Here is a 14235-nt window from a genome sequence, read left to right as displayed (position 1 = left end):
ATTATCTATTTAACATGACCTAGAGTCATCTGAGAGGATAGCATTGATTGACGGGTTGTCTAGATTAGATTGGGTGGCCTCTCATCATGTCCATAGGGGACATTCTTATTTGTCAAGTGCTGTGCTTGTGAAAACCCACTGTGGGATTGTAGATTGCTATACAAGCAGTACTAGCTGTATAAGAAGGCTATTTAAGCATGAGCAAACAAGCCAGATAACAACATCTCTCTCGGTGGTTTGTACTTGCAGCTGCTGCTTTAGGTCCTGCTCTGACTTTACTTAATGATGAACTCTGCTGTGTAAGAATAAACCAGATAAATCCTTCCCTCGTCAAACTTGATTTTGGTCTGAGTGTTTTATTACAACATTAAAACCATACCAGAACATACACTGAGGTAATTCATGAGAAAATATTGGAATGGTAGGATTTACTCTTAGTACAGGTGTACGAAGATTGGCCAACAAACCAGGTACATTCCATTTCAGAGTAAGTCTTCTTTTTCTGAAAAAAAAAAAGAGATCTTTAAACTGAAGCAATGGGAATTGGACAGGACACAGGTAATTGACCCCACCATGAAAGAAGGTGAAGGAGAAATCCACATACAGGTGAGGTTTGAAGAGAAAATTAGAAAAGAAATATACAAATTGCTAGGTAGTATAATTAGGAATATTTTTCTCAAACAAATTTCCTCCTTGGTAAGTTATTAAGGTGTGGGTATTTTCAAGAAACCTGGGAGGAGGCTATCAAGGGAAGTTAGAATACCTCCTAAATTGCACATATACAAGGACAAATAATCTACTTAATTCTGTTTTTATACAGAGTCTATGTACATATTGCTGTCTCTCCTGGAAATATGTAAAACAGGCTGAGCAAATATGCTTGTCTGAAGGGTAAAGGTACATGCCACCATGCCCATTTGCCTCCAATTGTTAATACAATGGTCACACACAGCCATACTCTCACCCAGAAGCTTGGTGACAGAATAATAAGACTTAAACTGGTGGATAAAGGTAAAGGCTTCTTGATCTGTTAATCTTTTCCTGAAGTTTGGGTCTGTAAGTCTTCTTACCTAGAATAACATAGCATCACAGATTGTGTCTCACAAGGCTTTAAATAAGGAAAGTGGCATGATTCACAGGTATTGCAGAAAGAGCATAATTGAATCTATTAAATACGAAGCATGATTTTTCCAAAGGTTAATGAATAATGGTATTTATTTTTTTCATCTTTATTAACTTGGATATTTCTTATTTACATGTTATTCCATTTCCTGGTTTCCTGGCAACATAGCCCTAACCCCTCCCCCTGCCCTTCTCTACAGGTGTTCTCCTCCCTAACCTACTCCCCTTATCTCTGTGCCCCCAGCACAATCAAGTTCACTGGGGGTTCAGTCTTGGTAGGACCAAAGGCTTCCCCTTCCACTGGTGCTCTTACTAGGCTATTCATTGTTACCTATGAGATTGGAGCTCAGGGTCAATCCATGTATAGTTTTTGGGTAGTGGCTTAGGCCCTGGAAGCTCTGGTTGGTTGGTATTGTTGTTCACATGGGGTGTCAAGCCCCTACAAACTCTTTCTTTACTTCAGCGAGGGTCCTGTTCTCAGTTCAGTGGATTAATGAGGGCATTCGCCTGTGTATTTGCTGTATTCTGGCTGTGTCTCTCAGGAGAGATCTACATTTGGTTCCTGTAGGCCTGCACTTCTTTGCTTCATCCATCTTATGTAGTTTGGTGGCTGTATATGTATGGGCCACATGTGGGGCAGGCTCTGAATGGGTGTTCCTTCTGCCTATGTTCTACACTTTGCCACCCTATTCTCTCAAGGGAATTCTTGTTCGCCTAATAAAGAAGGAGTGAAGTGTTTGAATTTTGGTCATCCTTCTTGAGTTTCATGTGTTCTGTGCATCTAGGGTAATTTGAGCATTTGGGATAATATCCAGTTATCAATGAGTGCATACCATTATGTTTTTCTGGGATAGGGTTACCTCACACAGGATGATATTTGCCAGTTCCATCTATTTGCCTATGAATTTCATAAAGTCATTGTTTTTGGTAGCTGAGTAATATTCCATTTTGTAAATGTATCATATTTTCTGTATCTATTCCTCTGTTGAAGGGCATCTGGGTTCTTTCCAGCTTCAGGCTATTATAAATAAGGCTGCTATGAACATAGTGGAGCAGCGCCTTTGATATATATTGGGACATCTTTAGGGTATATCCCCAAATGAGGTACAGTTGGGTCCTCAGTTAGGTCATTATTAAGTTTTCAGAGGAAATTCCAGACTGATTTCCAGAATGGTTGTACCAATCTGAAATCCCACCAAAAATGGAGGAGTGTTCCTCTCTGTCCATATCCTTGCCAGCATATTCTGTCACCTGAGTTTTTGATCTTAGCCATTCTCACTGGTGTGAGGTGAAATCTAAGACTTGTTTTGATTTGCATTTCCCTTATGACTGAAGATGTTGAACATTTCTTTAGGTGTTTCTCAGCCATTCAGCATTCCTCAGCTGTGAATTCTTTATTTTCCTCTGAAAATCATTTTTTAATAGGGTTATTTGTCACCCTGCAGTCTAACTTCTTGGGTTCTTTGTATATTTTGGATATAAGCCCCCATCAGTTGTAGGATAGGGACAGTTCTTTTCCCAATCTGTTGGTGGCCATTTTGTCCTAACAACAGTGTCCTTTGCCTGACAGAAGCTTTGCAGTTTTATGAGATCCCATTTGTCTATTCTTGATCTTAGAGCATAAAACATTGGTGTTTTGTTCAGGAAATTTTCTCCAGTGCCCATGTGTTCGAGATTCTTCCCCAAACTTTCTTCTATTAGTTTGAGTGTATCTGCTTTGATGTGGATGTCCTTGATCCACTTGGACATATAGCTTTGTACAGAGTGATAAGCATGGACCGATCTGCATTCTTATACATACTTACCTCCAGTTGAACCAGCACCATTTTCTGAAAAATGCTTTTTTTTTCCATTGGATGGTTTCGGCTGCTTTGTCAAAAATTAAGTGACCATAGGTGCGTGGATTCATTTCTGGGTCTTCAATTCTATCCCACTGGTCTATCTGTCTGCCTCTGTGCAATTTTTTTATCACTATTGCTCTGTAATACTGCTTGAGTTCAGGGATAGTGATTCCTCCTGAAGTCCTTTTATTGTTGAGGATAATTTTAGCTGTCGTGGGTTTTTTGTTATTCCAGATGAATTTGCAAATTGTTCTGTCTAACTCTTTGAAGAATTGGATTGGTATTTTGTTGGGGATTGCATTGAATCTGTAGATCGCTTTTGGTTAAATAACCATTTTTACTATGTTAATCCTGCCAATCCTTGAGCATGGGAGATCATTCCAACTTCTGAGTTCTTCAAATTCTTTCTTCAGAGGCTGGAAGTTCTTATCATACGGAAAGTTCACTTTCTTCGTTAGAGTCAAACTGAGGTATTTTATATTATTTGGGACTATTGTGAAGGGTGTAATTTCCCTAATTTCTTTCTCGGCTTGTTTCATTTGTGTAGAGGAAGGTTACTGATTAATTTGAGTTAATATTATACCCAGCCACTTTGCTGAAGCTGTTTCTCAGACTTAGTAGTTCTCTGGTGGAACTTTTGGAATCACTTAAATATACTATCATATCATCTGCAAATAGTGATATTTTGACTTCTTCTTTTCTGATCTGTATCACTTTGATCTCCTTTTGTTGTCTGATCGCTCTGGCTAGAACATGAAGAACTATATTGAATCAGTAGGGAGAGAGTGGGCAGCCTTGTCTAGTCCCTGATTTCAGTGGTATTGCTTCAAGTTTCTCTCCATTTAGTTTAATTTTAGCTACTGGTTTGATGTATATGGATTTTACTATGTTTAGGTATGGGCCTTGACTCCTTCTTCTTTCTGGAATTTTATAATGAACGGATCTTGAATTATTTCAAATGCTTTCTCAGCATCTAATGAAATAATCATGTGGTTTTTATCTTTTCGTTTGATTATATAGTGTATTACGTTGCTGGTTTTCCATATGTTGTACTATTCCTGCACGCTGGGAATGAAACCTACTTGACCATGATGAATGATATTTTTGATGTGATCTTGTATTCGGTTTGCAAGAATTTTATTGAGTATTTTTGTGTCGATATTCATATGGGAAATTGGTCTGAAGTTCGCTTTCTTTTTTGGGTCTTTGCCTGTTTTAGGTATAAGAGTAATTGTGGCTTCATAGAATGAATTCAGTAGTGCTCCATCTGTTTCAATTTTGTGGAATAGTTTGGATAGTATTGGTATGAGGTCTTCTATGTAGGTCTGAAAGAATTCACACTGACCCATCTGGACCTGGGCTCTTTTTGGTTGGAAGAGCTTTAATGACTGCTGGAATTTCTTTAGGATTTATGGGGTGGTTTAAGTGGTTTATCTGTTCCTGATTTAACTTTGGTACCCGGTACCTGTCTAGGAAATTGTCCATTTCCTCCAGATTTTCAAGTTTGGTTGAATATAGGCTTTTGCAGTAGGATCTGATTATTTCTTTGAATTTCCTCTGTGTCGGTAATTATGTCTCTGTTTTTATTTCTGATTTTATTAATTTGGACACACTTTTTGTCCTCTCATTAGTCTGGCAAAACATTTATCTATCCTGTTGGTTTTCTCAAAGAACCAGCTTTTGTTCTCTTGATTCTTTTTATAGACCTTTTGTTTTTACTTGGTTGATTTCAGTTCTGAGTTTGATTATTTCTGCTTTTCCTCCTCCAGGGTGTAGTTACTTCTTTTTCTTCTAGAGGTTTTAGGTGTGCTGTCAAGCAGCTGATATATGTTCTCTCCTGTTTTTTTCTGCAGGCATTCAGAGCTATAAGTATTCTTCTTAGCACAGCTTTCATTGTGTCCCATAGGTTTGAGTACCTTCATTTTCATTAAATTCTAAGAAATCTTTATTTTTTTTATTTCTTCCTTGACCAGATTATCATTGAGTAGGCCATTGTTCAACTTCCATTTATATGTGGGCGTTCTTCCCTTATTGTTGTTGAAGAGCAGCTTTAGCCCATTGTGGTCTGATATGTCACATGGGATTATTTCTATCTTTCTGTATCTGTTGAGGCTTGTTTTATGACCAATTATATGGTCAATTTTGGAGAAATTACCATGAGGTGGTGAGAAGAAGGTATATCCTTTTGTTTTAGATCAGAATGTTCTATAAATATCTGTTAAGTCCATTTCTTCATGAATTCTCTCAGTCTGTCTATGTCTCTGTTTAAATTCTGTTTCCATGATCAGTTCATTGATGAGAGTGAGATGTTGAAAACCCCTCCTATTGTTGTATGATGTACAATGTGTGCTTTGAGCTTTAGTAATGTTTCTTTTATGTATGTAGGTGCCCTTTTATTTGGAGAATAGATGTTCAAAATTGAGAATTCATCTTGGTGGATTTTTCCTTTGAGGAATATGAAGTGTCCTTCCTTATCTTTCTTGATGACTTTTGTTTGAAAATCGATTTTATTTGATATCAGAATGGCTATTTCAGCTTGCTTCTTCAGACCATTTTCGTTGAAAGATCTTTTCCAGCTTTCACTCTGAGGTAATGTCTGTATTTGTCTCTGAGGTGTGTTTCTTGTAGACAGCAGAATGCCGGGTCTTCATTGCATTTCAAGTTTGTTAATCTGTGTCTTTTTATTGGGGAATTGAGTCCATTGTTGCTGAAAGATATTAAGGAATAGTTATTGTTGCTTCCCATTATATTCATATTTGGATGGGAGATTATTTTTGTGTGCTTTCTTCTCTTTGTTTTGCCGCCAAGACAATTAATTTATTGCTTTTTCTAGGGTGTAGCTTGCCTCCTTTTGTTGGGCTTTACCATTCGTTATCCTTTGTACTGCTGGATTTGTTGAAAGATATTGTGTAAATTTGGATTTGTCATGGAATATCTTGTTTTGTCCATCTATGTTAATTGAGAGTTTTGCTGAATACAGTAACCTGGGCTGGCATTTGTGTTCTCTTATGGTCTGTATCTCATCTGTCCAGCATCATCTGGCTTTCATACTGTCTGGTGAGAAGTCTGGTGTAATTTGATAGGACTACCTTTATATGTTACTTGACCATTTTCCCTTACTGCTTTTAATATTCTTTCCATGTTTTGTGCATTTGGTGTTTTGAATATTATGTGACGGTAGGAGTTTCTTTTCTGGTCAAATCTATTTGGAGTTCTGTAAGCTTCTTATATGTTTATACGCATCTCTTTCTTTAGGTTAGAAAAGTTTTCTTCTATGATTTTGTTGAAGATATTTACTGGTCTTTGAGCTGGCAGTCTTTACTCTCTTCTATACCTGTTATTCTTAGCTTTGATCTTCTCATTTGTCCTGGATTTCCTGTATGCTTTGGGCCAGTACCTTTATCTGTTTTACATTATCTTTGACAGTTGTGTTAATGATTTCTATGGAATTTTCTGCTCCTGAGATTTCCTCTTCTATCTCTTGTATTCTATTAGTGATGCTTGTATCTATGGCTCCTTGTCTTTCCGTTTGGTTTTATATATCCAAGGTCGTCCACCTTTGTGCTTTCATTATTGCTTCTATATCCATTTTTAATATCTTCACCTGTTTGATTGTGTTTTCCTGGAATTCTTTTAGGGATCTTTGTTATTCCTCTCTATAGGCTTCTACTTATTTATGTTTTCCTTCATTTCTCTAAGGGAGTTCTTTATATCTTTCTTGAAGTCCTCTATCATCATGATCAAATGTGATTTATAATTAGGATCTTGCTTTTCTGGTGTATTTGGATATTCAGTGTTTGCTTTGGTGGGAGATGTGGGCTCTGATTATGCCATTTAATCTTGGTCTCTGTTGCTTGGGTTCCTGCACTTGCCTCTCGCCATCAGGTTGTCTACAGTTTTACCTTGTTCTGCTATTTCTCAGAATGGCTATACCATCCTATAGTCCTGTGTCAGGTATGCTCTAAACCTGTTTTCCTGTTTTCTTTAAGGGGGTTATGAGAACAGAGTGTTCTGCTTTCAGGCGTGTAGTCTTTCCTGTCTACTGGTCTTCAGCTCTTCCTGTGGCCATGTGTCCTGAGTTCCCCAGGCTGGTCACTTGAAGCAAAAAAATTGGTCTTATCTCTTGTCCATTGGCTGAAGTTGCTCCTGGGTGTCTGGGTTTGAGCTCTCCATGAGGGTGGGAACCAGAAGGACTTGCACTGCCTTTTCCCGGACCCTGTGCACGAGGGTCCCAGATGTCATTAGGTGTTTTCCTCTGGAGTTCGAAATGTGGGCAGAATGTAGTCTCTTCTGGCTTCCCATGCATGCATGCCCCTCTGAAGGTTTAGCTCTCCTTCCCACGGGATTTGGGTGCAGGGATCTATTGACTAGGTCCCTTCAGTTACGGGCAGTGTCTGAACCACAGGGGAACTCCTGCTTGAGTGCCCTATCTTCCTGTTGCCAGAAGCCCTATACAGTTTCCTCTTGGGACAAGGATGTGAGCAAGGGTTGGCAGTATTGTAGTTCTCTCCTGCTCTGCAGCCTCAGGAGTGACCACCTGTGTGGGCGGTGAGCTCTTTCTCCCACAGTGTTTGGGAACAGAGCATGGTATTTAAAGAGTAATACTATACTATGCAGTAATTGAAATTATTGATCATTTCCTCTCTGAAATCTCACCTGCATCTCATAGTGTAGGCGTATGTAGACCTTGTGATTAACTGGAAAATAAGGAATGGAACAAAGGGAGGGGAAAGTTAAAAGAGAGACCACAAGGAAAGGACTCAAGAAGAATAAAGTATGATCTTTTGTAAGTATAATGATGCCTAATGAAACATACCATTTCTTGCACTAACCAAATGAACAATTAAAAACTTACAGTAAATCTGTTTAAGAAAATAAAAGTCAGTCCTCCAAAAGTTCCCCCAAAAACCAACCCAAAAATCCTTTAAATTACTTTATTCCAAAGATTTCCACTAGATTCAAATATTGAACCCAGTTCTCTGAATCCTCCCTGAACACAAGCACAGTAAAAGTTAATCCGGTTGGATCTGTACGCTCCCCTTTGGTGATGCTAGGGTCACCTTCAACCTGAAGACTGGGTGTAGTGATTATTAGTAGCTAATATTCTAGTCTCTTTTACATTTTTTATTAACACAGTGTAACTGTACATATTTCTTGGATAGAGTGTTTTATTTCAATATGCATTTTATGTGCATATTTCTATATTTATGGGTATGTGCTTGTATGTGTGCACATGTGTATCTCTCTCTCTCTCTCTCTCTCTCTCTCTCTCTCTCTCTCTCTCTTTCTCTCCCTGTGTGTGCGTGTATGTGTGTTTGTGTGTGTGTGTGTGTGTGTGTGTGTGTGTTAGGTAGGTGCCTATTTCTATGTGTGTGCTCGAAGTTCATGTTGAGTGTTTTGATTTTGTATTGTAACACACTTCTTTGTGTGACTCATCTGTCTCCTGCTTTGGGGATTGAAGGTACACACCATCAAGACCAACTTTTTATAGGTTCTGGGGATTTAGCTTCAGGCCTACTTTTTTTCAACAATACTTCCCTACCTCTCTAGCCCCATAGTAATGAGATGTTATAGGAAAAAAAGGAGAATTCAGCAAATAGATAGGAGTGACAAGATCCTCATGAATTTTCTTGCTGCTGTCCAAAAGCAACTCCTGTTGAGTCCTTCTCCCACACTCCTTGTGTTTATCCTGTTGCTGAACATGAACAGCATTTGCTGAGCTCTTCTTCAAGACCAATGTATAAATAAGTCAATTCAATGATAGAAATTTCCAGAGACATATCCATAGAGAATGGCAGAACTTTAAATTTAACAGTCTTCTATAGAAACTTAATATCAAAATTTTCTAACTGCATCCTGCCTTTTCACTGACATGACTTGCACTGAGGTTGACAACATCACCCCTTGTATCAAGAACAAGTGCAATGCTCATTTCATTGCCAGCAATCCCTTATGTTACTTAGAATGTCTCCATTCTACACACAGTGAACAGGTTTAGCTTGTTCCTAAGTATAGCTGAGTATAGCTTATGGTTTTGACTAGAAACTGACCCAGGATGGCTCAAAATTCAAGTCCATACTCTCCAGAGGGCACAGTGAAAAGGACTAAAATTGTACTCCTTTCAAGTGGCTGTAATTTGCTAAAATCAAAAATGGAAGGAAGAAATTGGAAGAAAAAGAAAAGAATCATTTGAAAATTTACTGGAAGCCTCTTTCCAGCACAGAAAGACATGGAGTAAAATGAGAAAGCTTATTGTCATTTTTACCGCTTCTCAGGAAATGCATATCAAGTTCAAAGGTGTGAGTTGGGGAATCTATCAGCATTGGAAAATGTAAGGGTTACAGATTATGCTCTCTTTTTGGAATGTGCAGCTGGGCAACCTCCTTGTTAATTCTTGGTTGCAAGCAAAAGCCAGTCCTCCTCCAGAAACTACAGAACCAATGACACCAAAAAAGAACAAACATTTTATATTCCATCTCCTCTGATGTAGTCATCTCTGGAGACAAGTGTTCCTAACACAGAGTAGGTAAATGGTAGTTTATAGGCAGACTATCTAAAAGAGCAGCAAACTCACTCCTCTTATTATTATTTTTTTTATTATTAACTTGAGTATTTCTTATTTACATTTCGAATGTTATTCTCTTTCCCAGTTTCAGGCCAACATCCTCCAACCCTTCCTCACTCCTCTTACTATTATTATTTTTTTATTATTAACTTGAGTATTTCTCATTTACATTTAGAGTGTTTTTCCCTTTCCCGGTTTCTGGGCCAGCATCCCACAAAACCTCCCACTCCCTTTCTTTATGGGTGTTCCCCTCCCCATCCTCCCCCATTGCCGCCCTCCCCACAACAATCACGTTCACTGAGGGTTCAGTCTTAGCAGGACCCAGGGCTTCCCCTTACACTGGTGATTTTACTAGGATATTCATTGCTACCTATGATGTCAGAGTCCAGGGTCAGTCCATGTATAGTCTTTAGGTAGTGGCTTAGTCCCTGGAAGCTCTGGTTGCTTGGCATTGTTGTTCATATGGGGTCTCTAGCCCCTTCAAGCTCGTCCAGTTCTTTCTCTGATTTCTTCAACAGGGGTCCTGTTCTCGGTTCAGTGCTTTGCTGCTGGCATTCGCCTCTGTATTTGCTGTAATCTTGCTGTGTCTCTTAGGAGATATCTACATCTGGCTCCTGTCTGCCTGCACTTCTTTGCTTCATCCATCTTGTCTAATTGGGTGGCTGTATATGTATGGGCCACATGTGGGGCAGGCTCTGAATGGGTGTTCCTTCTGTCTCTGTTTTAATCTTTGCCTCTCTATTCCCTGCCAAGGGTATTCTTCTTCCCCTTTTAAAGAAGGAGTGAAGCATTCACATTTTGATCATCCATCTTGAGTTTCATGTATTCTAGGCATCTAGGGTAAATCAAGAATTTGGGCTAATAGCCACTTATCAATGAGTGCATACCATGTTTTTTTTTTCTGTGATTGGGTTACCTCACTCAGGATGGTATCTTCCAGTTCCAACCATTTGCCTATGAATTTCATAAAGGCATTTTTTTTGGATAGCTGAGTAATATTCCATTCTGTAGATGTACCACATTTTCTGTATCCATTCCTCTTAAACTCACTCCTCTTAATTGCTTCCTTTGCCATCAAGAGTAGTTGTCTGTGTTGTCCTGAGGCAGTCTATTTTCTGGTTCTTCTTTTCAAACTTTATATGTGGTGAAAGGATAATAAAAAGAAATTATATCAGACAGGATTGGCAAGTCAAATAGCTTCTCAAATCATAAAGCTCTTAGAGAAAATAAAAAGTGTGTTTGGAGAATGGTGTGAGGAAATAAAATTTTACAAATATTTGCTTTGCAAGTGTGAGAGCCTAAGTTTAAACTCCCAAAACTAATAAAATCAGGTTTGACAATATATATCTCTAATCCCAGTGTTGCTACCATAAAATGAGAGAAAGGACAGGAGAATCACAGAAGGTCTTGGGACAGTTTCATTGCTTAAAATACACTGTCTCAAAAAATGTAAAGGAAATGACATCTGAATTTGTCCTCTGATATCTACAAGTTGGTAAACTTGTCATGTACATTCCCACTCTCACACATATGAATGCCATACACAATACACACACACACACACACACACACACACACACACACACATACACACATACACACACACTCACATGCTCATACCTAATAAACACAGAGAAATAAAAAATTTAAATTTTCCAAGTCTGGCTTGGCCATGTAAAAGACTGTTTGACTTGGTTTCCACCCCAGGAACTGAGCCAGCAAGTTGGCAGCCTCTGGTAGTGATGATCATTGCTGAAGGTATAAGGCTTGTTTACATAATAATGAAAGGGTTGTCCTCATGCTAAGGTTAATGACTCAATGGTAATCATGGAGATAACATGACTCTGGGAGATCTTGGGAAAGATCTCTGAAAATATGAGTTCAAGAATATGTAATTCCTTAACTTTGCAAGATATAAGCATTCAATGTGAATTGTAAAAGGAGCTGTGTAGACTGAGAAAATCAGAGGAAGCTGTACTATAAGCTAGCTTGTCATGCAGATACAAAGACAGGCAGATTCCTGAGACCATGATCAGCCTGAGAAAGAGTTAGGTTAATCCAGGCATAGTGAAAAATCATAATATCGGGATGGTATCCCACACAATGAGCTCATTATCTGTGCTTACAAAAAAAGGCAGGTCTATGGACTTATTTGCACTGTTTAAAAAAATATTTCATTCTAAGAATGAATCTGCTGGTGTCTTGGGAAACATGGGACACTGATTAATGAGATAATCAAAAGAGAATCTCAGATATTAACTGAATTGATATTTCACCAGAAGATTAGACAATTGATCTACAAGACATGAGTTTTATGTAATTGCAAGAGAAAATTGTCTCTAGAGGGAGAAGTCTGGAAACGTGTTGAGAGCAAACATAGGCCATCAGCTTTTAACTTAAAATTTGCCTTCAAGTTTGTTTGTTTTTTTTTTTTTCCACCTCTCTTAAACGTCCCTCCTCTAAGGAATTCTTCTCCCATCGGAGGCTGGTCCTTGGCATAAATTAAAGTTTGATGTTGAAGAAGAGATATGGCATTAAATAGATTGGAAAGATGATTAGGCTACCTACTCTCACCTACAATGTCATGTTGTGGCTGACATTTGCCAACCATCCTTGCATGTGTGTAAACCTCTGCATTTTCCAGCATATTGTCAGTAATGCTGATATGTGCTCCTTCCATTCTCACATAGAAAGTTACTAGGTGCATGTCCTGGCACATTCAATCACCACCTACTTTGTATAACAAAATAGCAAAGCCACATAATGAAACTATCTTTTGGTTGTAAGCCTAGACAAATGATGCTCCAACATACAACAAAGAGAAATGATCCACTATGTTTATAGTAGACTTATTTATAATATCCAAAAGCTGGAAAAAAATCCAGATGCCCTGGGATCCAACAGAGGAATAGATACAGAAAATGTGGTACATCTCCACAATGAAGTACTACTCAGCTATCAAAAACAATGACTTTATGAAATTTATAGGGAAATGGATGGAACCAGAAAATACCATCCTGAGTGAAGTAACCCAATCATGAAAAAGCACACATTGTATGCATTCATTGAGAAGTAGATATTAGCCTAAACACTTGAATTACCCAAGAAACAGTCCACAGACCACATGAAACTCAAAAAGAAGGGTAAGTAAAGTGAGGATTGTTTAGTCCTTCTTAAAAGAGGGAACAGAAATATTCATAGGAGGAAACATGGAGACAAAGTCTGGAGCAGAGACAGAAAGAATGGCCATTCAGTGCCTGCCCCACCTGTGGAATCTAGCATATATATATATATATATATATATATATATATATATATATATATCCACCAAATCTAGATAAGATTGATGAACCCAAGAAGTGCATGTGGACAATAGCCTACAGTTGTCTCCTGAAAAGCTCAGTCAGAGCCTGACAAATAAAGAGGCAAATTTTAGCACCAATCCATTGAACTGAGAAGGTGGCCCCAAGTGGAGGAGTTAGAGGAAGGATTGAAGGAGCTGAAGGGTTTTGGACCCCCATAAGAATAACAATACCAACCAACCAGAGTGTCCAATGACGGAACCACTAACCAACGACTACACATGGACAGATCCATGGCACCAGTTACATAGTTAGCAGTAGATGGACTTGTTGAGCACCAACGGAAGGAGAAGCCCTTGGTCCTGCCAATGTTGCCCCCCCCCATTGTAAGGGAATCAGGGGGTTGGGGCAGGGAGCAGGTGTCTGCTAGTATATTAGCTCAAGAAGAAGGGGAGGGGGATGAGGTAGGGGGCTTATGGGCAGAAAACAGGGAAAGGGAATAACATTCAAAATGCAAATTATAAATATCCTATTAGAAAAAGAAACTAAATGATGTCAAAAAATTAAAAAAAAGGAAAAGGAAAACAAAGTTTATTGGGAATCTTGGAAGAGAATGTCCTCAAATGGGATGGAATGGGAGGGTAAATCTAGAGATAGTTATACAGCATACTTGGACATACAATTCCACTAAAAAGTTGTCTTAAAGTCACATTCATAGCAATACAGTCATTTAGATGTTTGTAAACTCTCTAACATTGACTTTAATCAGAAAGTGTGATGGTTACTATGTGCTAGCTACTTGACAGGATCTAGAATTGTCTTAAATCACTGGGTATGTCAGTGGGGAGGAGTTTCAAGATTATTAAAAATGGAAAGACCTATCATAAATGTGGGTGACAACATCCCATAAGACTGAACCCTAGAATGTATAAAAAAAACTGAACTGAACATGGGATCATCATTGTCTGCTAGATAACCAAGGACACAGTGGCACCAACTGCTTCATACTCCTGGAGCCATTCCTTCTGTGCCTTGATAGACTGTATCTACTGATACCGTATCAAACTGAACAAACCTTTTCTTCTTTATGTCGTTCTTGCTAGATATTTTGTATAGCAAAAAGACAAATAATAAGAACAAAAGAAAAGTGATGTGGGAGGATCATTGAGATTAGAATCTCATGCTTGGTCTACTGCCCCATGTCATGTGGTATTTTCCAGTTTCTCAGGACTTTAGACAGGTGTTGTTTGGAAGATTAAATGACATATATTTAAAAAGTAGCCCCACTCTTGTTCAGTTATCAATCTTCCATATATTGGGAATATTACCTTCGACATAATCAGGATTCTCTCACTGATGCTCTTTGTAAATGGCAGGGAGCAGGTATCTGCTAGTATATTAGCTC

At 38.5% G+C, this 14235-nt stretch overlaps 1 long non-coding RNA gene across 2 annotated transcripts in view; it reads right to left on the bottom strand.

Moving 5' to 3' along the window:
• Nucleotides 1-340: 340 nt before the first annotated feature.
• The window catches only part of LOC147994640 (uncharacterized), a 148049-nt gene continuing 134154 nt past the window's right edge, over nt 341-14235 (bottom strand). For both annotated transcript variants that reach the window (XR_015686273.1, XR_015686274.1), the window contains 2 exons: nt 10445-10661; nt 341-502 (listed from right to left, as the gene is read on the bottom strand). This is a non-coding gene — a long non-coding RNA (uncharacterized LOC147994640). The remainder of the gene's footprint in view (nt 503-10444; nt 10662-14235) is intronic.

This window comes from Rattus norvegicus, chromosome 4 (genome assembly GCF_021556685.1).
Source record: "Rattus norvegicus strain SHRSP/BbbUtx chromosome 4, alternate assembly SHRSP_T2T, whole genome shotgun sequence".
NCBI lineage: Eukaryota > Metazoa > Chordata > Mammalia > Rodentia > Muridae > Rattus > Rattus norvegicus.
The sequence above is the reverse complement of the archived record's forward strand: the minus strand, read 5'-3'. Positions and strand labels throughout refer to the sequence as shown.